This window comes from Schistocerca gregaria, unplaced genomic scaffold (assembly GCF_023897955.1).
Source record: "Schistocerca gregaria isolate iqSchGreg1 unplaced genomic scaffold, iqSchGreg1.2 ptg000169l, whole genome shotgun sequence".
Classification (NCBI taxonomy): Eukaryota; Metazoa; Arthropoda; class Insecta; order Orthoptera; family Acrididae; genus Schistocerca; species Schistocerca gregaria.
In genome coordinates, this window is record NW_026061724.1 from 3340113 (window position 1) to 3349272 (window position 9160).

Consider the following 9160-nt stretch of genomic DNA (forward strand, 5'->3'; position numbering starts at 1 on the left):
TTTCAAGTTGCGTTACGAGGTTATGACGAAACCGCGTATCTCCGGAGGCTTGGGCCTCACTGACATTACTCGTAAGGCATCTGCCTTGTATGTCCGCCGTACGACTCTCATTGTTACGCAAGAAGTGACTTCAATTACATCCAGACTTTTTACTGTTGTGCGTCCGAAGAGCCTTGCTCCACCTGTCGACGTCGGTCACCTCAATTTTAAGTTGAAACAGGTCCGGGAATTTTATATTGCGGTTAGTTACCTCGGTGACGTCTTCTTGCGACAACCGGTGCCAACGACCAAGAGCTTGATTGCCCGTTGTGAGGGGCTGGCTGGTCCCAATCCAATCGAACTGGCGTCTCCATCAGTGTCCTGGAGGAACATCTGGAAGAATGTTAGTCTGCCGATCCACTCAATGGCTGTGGCGTCCACGTGGTGTAGGGTAGTTAATGGTTTGGTCCCCACCAACGTACGACTGCACCGTATTGGTCTTTCTGACACGGACAACTGCACTCGGTGTGGTCTCCTGGACACACTTGAGCATCGATTCACCTGCAGTGGGCACCTTGCTAATTGGCTTTGGCTCAGGAAACAACTGGCTTTTGTCACTAGGACTGCCGAAACCGCTTATACCATTGACATCATCGTATGGCCCGATTCTTCCTTTTATCCGCGAACAAAGCTCAACACCGTTATGTGGTTGCTTGGACACTTCGTACATTTTGTCAATAGTTGTCATGAAGAGGATGAACACCTAACGTTTCGGCAGTACATCCTTACTGCTTACTGGAACCGATTGCGCTTGCCAGGACTCCGTAAAGATTTTGCAAATATGCTTAGCCTGACATTTGAAAGGGAGGGTGTTGGCTAAGGTCGCCTGTGTGAGCCGATTTCTTTTATACTGTAGCTGGTATTGCCGCCTTTATGAAATATTATTCTCTACACCTGGACTGAAGTTTACGTGGACCTTTAGGGCAAACAAGAAAAACAAAAGTAAGACCAAGGACCGAGACAGTAGGGGAAAATACGACGCCATTGTACAGGTGCCATTCGGAAACAGGACGGTGGAATCATCGTGGCCAGGCCTCGGGTTTCGACCCCTGCCCGCTTTGTTTCCGCAGCCTGAATCTGACTGTCACCCCTAAATTTGAAACAATGGCACACGAAAACGAAAGTAAAAAAAAAAAAAAAAAGTGGTAGAGCACTGGTCTAGTAAACCAGGGGTCGTAAGTTCCATCCTCACAGGAGGAAGACGAATTTTGGAAATCAGTTGCGCGTCGTGGCCGTATAGCAAACAGTATCTGTGATGACGAACAATTAGCGACAGGCGTTTTATTGAGAATTACTCTCAGATGTGATTAAGGCGAATGGCGAAGATAAAGCATTTGCCAAAGCGGTACAGCATAAGGTGGGACGAGGCAGTCTGAATTACATTTTATAGATGTATTTATCACATGTCACAGAGACTCTCGCGGTCGTCGTCGTCGTCGTCATCGTCGTCGTCGTCGTCGCCGCCGCTTCTGCAGAAGTAGCAAATGGCCATCGTTGCAAACGCGGCAAGGGACGCCCTGTCTTCGATTCCGAATGCACATAGTGTGTGGTCTTGTTTCCCAGTATATATTTGGTCGGTCTCGTAAAAGGGTGAATGTAACGAATGGGTGGAAAGAGCATGGGGCACCGGCTGTGCAGAACGAAAACACAATTCCTCAGGGGGTGTGAGCGTTTCGAGATGAGTCGTATACAAGTTATAGTTGGTCGTCAGTGACCGTGTGACCTAATGGATCATGCGTCGCACTTCGGATCTGAAAATTACAGGTTCGAATGCTGTAAAGGTCGTGTATTTCCAGTTCTGAAAAGGAAACATACCGTTTGATGTAGCAATTGAGCAGTACGAAACCGTCTGAATGTTGCTGTTGACCATTTTTTGCTTGGAGTTGCTCTTGAGCTTGAAACACACACAACAAAACCGGTGTTAACTAGCGAAATGGTCGGCAGAGTGCCGTCAACGCAAGTTTTGACTGGCACTTGCACATCTAAAACAACGTCGGAAAGTAACTCGTTCGGCTTTTGAGTCACATCAAGTATGTGTGTTAATTATGACGCCACTAGCTCTGCATGTTTTCATGCAATTCCTTTATCTCTCAGAAATGATTATGAAATAAAAGTGAAGTACGTGACGAGTGTGACGTTAGGAAAACATTAGGCAGCATGGAGAGATTCTGTATGGGACCACCCAACATAAACGAGTACTGTGTGACATGCTACCCTGTATTTATTAACCGAGGCAGCCGGCTAGTTCAGTCGGTAGAGCGTGAGACTCTGAATCCTAGGTTTGTTGGTTCGAGCCCCACGCTGGGCGCGAACGGAATTTTGTTCCGCTGCAGATGTAAATAACCGTTTTTCTGGTTAACGCGATCTAATGGAAATAGCAACATTAAACTTTACCTACGTCTCTGTCCGTCGCAAGGAAACTGTTTTAAAGGTGAATGTGATTTGGTAGACATGTGTGAAAGACATGTTCTGAAATGCAAGTGTTGTTGTTTGGAGAGCTCATCGGTTACGTGTCAGATGTGTAGCCAAGCAGTAATGGGTCGCCATAGCTGCAAATATTAGCCGGTAATATGAAGTGTAGTCAGCTGAAGTCTGATGATGCAGACGACCGTGATACCAAGTACACAAATGTACCGCTAGGCCGCACCTCTTTAGCTCAGTGGTAGAGAACTGATCTAGTAAACCAGGGGTCGTAAGTTCCATCCTCAGAGGAGGAAGACGAATTTTGGGAATCACTTTCGCGTCGTGGCCGTATAGTAAACAGTATCTGTGATGACCATCAATTAGCAACAGTCGTTTTATTAAGAATTACTCTCAGATGTGATTAAGGCGAATGGCGCAGATAAAGCATTTTCCAAGGCGGTACAGCATAAGGTGGGACGAGACAGTCTGAATTACATTTTATAGATGTATTTCTGACATGTCTCAGATCCCCTCGCGGTCGTCGTCGTCATCGTCGTCGTCGAGGCCGCCGTCGCCTCTTCTGCAGAAGTACCAAATGGCCATCGTAGCAAATGCGGCGAGGGACGCCCTGCCATCGATTCCGAAAGCACAAAGTGTGTGGTCTGGTTTCCCAGTCTATATTTGATCGGTCTCGTAAGAGGTTGAATGTAACGAATGGGTGGGAAAGAGCAAGGGGCAGCGGCTGTGTGGAACGAAAACACAATTCCTCAGGGGTTTGAGCGTTTCGAGATGAGTCGTATACAAGTCGTAGTTGGTCGTCAGTGACCGTGTGGCCTAATGGATCAGGCGTCGGACTTCGGATCTGAAGATTACAGGTTCGAATGCTGTCACGCTTCGTGTTTTTCCAGTTCTGAAAAAGAGACATAGTGTTTTAATGTAGCAATTGTGCAGTACGAAACCGTCTGAATGTTGCTGTTGACCATTTTTGGCTTGGAGTTGCTCTTGAGTTTGAAACGCACACAACAAGACCGGTGTTAACTAGCGAAATGGTCGGCAGAGTGCCGTCACAGCGAGTTTTGACTGGCACTTGCACATCTAAAACAACGTCGGAAAGTAACTCGTTCGGCTTTTGAGTCACATCAGGTATGTGTGTTAATTTTGACGCCACTAGCTCTGCATGTTGTCATGCAATTCCTCTACCTCTCAGAAATGATTAAGAAATAAAAGTGAAATACGTGACGAGTGTGACGTTAGGAAAACATTAGGCAGCATGGAGAGATTCTGTATGGGACCACCCAACCCAAACGAGTACTGTGTGGCGTGCTACCCGGGAGGTATTCACCGATGCAGCTGGCGAGCTCAGTCGGTAGAGCATGAGACCCTTAATCCCAGGGTCGTGGGTTCGAGCCCCTCCCTGGGCGGAACGGAATTTTGTTCCGCTGCAAATGTAAATTACCATTTTTCTGATTAACGTGATGTAATGGAAATAGGAACTTTAAACTTTGCCTATGTCTCTGTCATTCGCAAGGAAACTGTATTTGAAGGTGAAGGTGATTTTGTAGACATGTATGAAAGACATGTTCTGAAATGCAAGTGTTGTTGTTTGGAGAGCACATCGGTTACGTGTCAGATGTGTTGCCAAGCAGTAATGGGTCGCCATAGCTGCAAATATTGGACGGTAATATGAAGTGTTTTTCAGCTGAAGTCTGATGATGCAGACGACCGTAAGGACGAAGTACCCAAGAGTACCGCTAGGCTGCGCCTCTTTAGCTCAGTGGTAGAGCGCTGGTCTGATAAACCAGGGGTCGTAAGTTCCATCCTCACAGGAGAAAGACGAATTTTGGAAATCAGTTTCGCGTCGTGGAGGTATAGCAAACAGTATCTGTGATGACGAACAATTAGCGACAGACGTTTTATTAAGAATTACTCTCAGATGTGATTAAGGCGAATGGCGCAGATAAAGCATTTGCCAAAGCGGTACAGCATGTAACGTTCCCTCTTTCTGTTTTTTTAGGTTTGATATGTCTGATTGTTATTCTTTATTTCTATTCTTCGGAATCTTTATTTTTATTAAATTGAGCCTGAAACTTACGTAATAAATACTTCGCGTGAAGTACGATTTGCAGCATGAACAAAAATTAATTTCGGAAATTTAATCCACTGAATATTAAAAGTAAAGCTTTTGAACAACGCGCGTGACTGACTAGATACATTCAGAGGGTACGTACATTCGCGTGCGAGTGGTTGCGGTCTGATGAGAAATTTTCATTGTGAAATAATTTCGTCGTAACACACTCGGAGATTGCGAACGTACATTCAGAGTAGAGGCACGTACGTTCTATCATTCCCCGTGGCCTGGGTAAAAGAATGGCAATTATTTAAATCTAAGAGTATTTCTTTTGCATCGGACTAGTATTTTTATAAGAAAAAGAAGATTGCAGGTTCTGAATGTCTCGGCAAAACGAATTGGAAGTAATTTGAGCGGCCACGAAAGGAAAGTAGAGAGCACAATCACGCACCTCTACTGTTGAGCAGCGCCGTTTTGAAGATATTCGGTTCCATCTAAAACTCGCCGTCTCTGCTTAACATAAATACTCCATAGGCATGGGAATAAGGCTTGTTGTGCGATGAAAATAATATAAAACACATCTTGCGTCTTTTAACTCTTTCACTTACCACACACACACACACACTAGTATTTAGACAGTACGACATCCCACCAGCCCATCAGAACAAAAAGTAGTCGTTCATACCAGAAATAAAAAACGAAGGGCGAAATTGTTCCTATGTCTCTCAAAGATAAAACGTTAACCAGATATTTCTCTGGTGTGTCACTGGCACAATTTTTCAGCACCTCTGCGATTAAATCACAATATTTTCAGTTCCTTGACATCGCCCCCTTGGGCGAATTGTCTGAAGAAATGTCAATTTTGCGGACAATGAGCCCAAACACTTTGCACACTGGTAGTCCTTGTCTGTTATTCACACGTAATGGGATTGCACTGTCAGTGTCTCTCTCCCGATCACTTCATTCTACAAACATGGTTTTATGCCAGTTTTGACACATGACAGTGAGGACAAATCATTTATATAAGGATACACAGAACACATGTAAAACACACATAAACTTACATACTATACACACAAAATTATTACATCGTCCTTGACACAAAATCATCACATTTGGATAATTGTTACATCCTCCTATTACCTTCTTTCTTCTCTTTTTTTTGTATTGTATACACAAATTTATTTTATTATTTCTTGGTACATAGCATTATACAAAGGTATTACATTGTTTTATACATAGTCTATCGCTATATAAACAGTCTTCTTTTACACTTGCTGCTCATAAAATTCATAATTCCTAAGTCTTTTTTTTTATTAAAAAAAATTTTCAGGAAAGTCACAAATTTATTAGAGTGTTCGGATCTAGATCGTGGGTTAATAGTCGTGTCTGGGGCAGCAAGAGGTGTTAGCTCTTGCTTAGAGTTGGTTCTGCTTTCCACTGCTTCTCTCTTCTACTCCACGATCTGCTTAGTGACATCCTTTCCGTATTTTACTATTGTCTCGTCATGGGTAATATAAACAACAAACAAAAATTCACATGGATTAATACTTAGTCTAACTTAATACTAATACATATATATACATATAAACAAAGGCGTTGTTCAAAGGTAACGTGGGGGCGTAAATCATGAGCTGGGGTAGTCAGACTTTATTTCGGGTTTCAGGAATCTGTGTTTCTACATGTCTTGGCACTTCGTTGGGTGTCCAATTAAACGTAGATTTTGCTTTGCATTTAAATTGTCCTTCTATGTTATGCCGTTAGCCAATAATGTGTCATATGCACATAACTGCACTCGCAACAATCAGTTTGGTGGCGCGCTGCGCGCCGTGTGGAAATCGGCAGTTGCGCGGGCCCACCGCCGTAAAGCGATACCGCGCGTCTCGGTCCAAACTTTTCAGTGTCTCGAGCAGTGTTCACAGAGTTTGCAAAAAAACCAACCGCACTTGTTTCCACTTGCTGTACACCTTGGCTGTGGGAAGGGACCACTCGGTGCCTCCGAAGTCCACTGCACAAATTTAAGTACTGCACTTCACTATTTGGCTAGCAACGGCACACTGTCCTATGTAGTGCACAAACACTTGTACCGCCGCAGTCTTCGTCGATTCACTATGTCTCTTTTACCTCGAAGGAAAAGGTTCGTGATATGAAACGTATTTTCACTTGTCTGTTTGCATATAGCTCACAGGTCACTGACACTGAATAACATTGTGACACTGTCCTGTCCATTCAGAAACAAAACTGTAGCTAATGATATCACTAGCTTGTCTTTTATGAAAAATGCCCACGTTCGTTATTTGTTCCAGCGATTTTTTACTGAACCTTGTCGGCGTACCTTTTTGCTCATAACATTTTTATTACATAAATTGGTAGGTGGTTGTGTTCTCAGAAAGTACGTGCCTCTAATACTATATTTCGCGATCGTGACACTGTCTGATATCTCATAGAGCATAGGAGAACACGTTTGAGAACAACAGCATTTTTTTACTCTATGTCGTGCTACTGATGCACTTATGTATTGAAATAACAATACTAGGACATGAACGCACTATAAGTGCTTTTAGAAGTTGTCTACAAATGAGGCAAAGTTTGTTCATTCTCTACCCGCGAGTTACTATGTGGGAGGGGGGGGGGGGGGATTCTTTCATCCTTTCGTCACCCAAGTTTGTAACAACGCATGGTACACACACATCATAAACATAAAGGAATAAAATAATAATAGGAAATGAGTAAACAGACATAAATAAATCACTATACATAAATTGCTAGGTAGTACAAACAACAGATTAATAATGAAGCTTGGCTGCTGTGCGCTACTGCCTCTAAAGTCTGTGCTCGCGTATATGGTGTTTTTTTTTGTGTTCATATTTGTGTTACTTCTTCTCCTTCCATCAAATATCTTCCGCTCAGATTGGTCAAAATATTATAAACACATAAAAAATATAATCAATGTACTGCATCCCTCTAAAGTCAGCGTACATCCTCCGTATTTTCATACTAAAAAAAATAGATTATTAAAATTCTTTGGCGTTACTTGGTATCACGTAGTGCGTTTCTCAGTGATCTTGGTAATGTTTTATTACGTCAATCGTCAGTCATAGTGACATTAATGTAACTTCATGACTTTTCCCCGCCGGTTGAAGTCTCGCAGTATCTCGCCGAGCGCCACCTGTAAATAATTGTGTTTGTTTCGGCGTTACCTCATTTTTTCGGCTAGTTGGCTACCTGTAACTTACCTTATACATACTCCTTTATTTTTTTTTTAATAAGGGACGGTGTTATGTTTGCTTCAGTTAACATTCACAGATTGTATCTCAACATCGTACTTGCATTGAAACATGTATATAAAGTTAAAAAAAAAATTATCTGTATGACAGTAAGATCACACAAGTTGTTATTCATGTATCCTATCTTTAGGTGCACTTTTCTTAGATCAAGTTACAGTGCGTATGGTATATATATATATATATATATATATATATATATATATATATATATATATATATATATATATATATATATATATATATATATATATAGTACCCTACACTTTCATTAGCAGTTAGGAATCCTTTTTTATAATTGCAGCATACAAAAAAAATTTAAGTTCGTGTTTTGTGCGATATATTTATAGATAAAAACTTGTGGTGTGGATACGTCAAAGACACAAAATACTTTCTCAGCAACCTATCGTGTACTTGCGTCACAAAATTAACCTTTGTACCTTAGGGAGTCCAATATTTTTCTTTGTAACTTACCCTGTACCTTACTGCCTTGATACACAAGTGGCAAAAAAAAAAAAAGAATAAATAACTTACATCTATTTTGCTGTGAGGTCTGTGCCAATTGTTCGCTCCAGATACCTCCGTACATAAACTTAAAACTAAAATACCACTGTGACCAAACAAAAAAACATTCCGTCAAAACTTACAAGTACACTTCGTGTTAAACATCGCTAGTCAAAATGGCTCTGAGCACTATGGGACTTAACTGCTGTGGTCATAAGTCCCCTAGAACTTAGAACTACTTAAATGTAACTAACCTAAGGACACCACACACATCCATGCCCGAGGCAGGATTCGAACCTGCGACCGTAGCATCCCACGGGTTCGGACTCGGCGCCTAGAACCGCGAGACCACCGCGGCCGGCAAACATCGCTAGTCACCAACTGACGTGTATGTCCTAGCTTACCTGTGTCTTGCGTCCACGTTCACTGACAAATGTAAACAGAAATAGTGAAATGCTCTGATTCACTTAGCTGCATTAGATGTATTTTCTTTATCCTAATCGTGCTCGTTCCTTTTTTTTTTTTTTTACAGTAACTTATTTTATACTTGTGCATTATTAGGTATGACGTATGATACTTAATTATAGTAGAATTTTCTTAAGTCTCTGTGTGCATACAGCCTTTTGATCTTACCACTGTGAGGGTATGCAAGTAAATAACAACCGTCGTGCGGAATATGTGCGATTACGTACGGACGAGTATATTTCATTTGCCACTTAGCGTTTTTCTTAGCTAGCAAGGAAGATTTCACGTGAGTTTTGAGTAACACCTTTTCTCTGATTATAAATCTGGTAACACCATGTAGCCGTTTATCATAATGCTTCTTTCGGCATTGGGCCTGTTGTGTGATAGAGATTAATAC

The 9160-nt window shown here is 42.1% G+C and overlaps 1 non-coding gene across 1 annotated transcript; it reads left to right on the forward strand.

The window, feature by feature from the left end:
• Positions 1 to 4202: 4202 nt before the first annotated feature.
• Positions 4203 to 4274, forward strand: Trnai-gau (transfer RNA isoleucine (anticodon GAU)). The gene has a single exon. It is a non-coding gene; the product is annotated as a tRNA-Ile (tRNA).
• The last annotated feature ends 4886 nt before the right edge of the window (positions 4275 to 9160 follow it).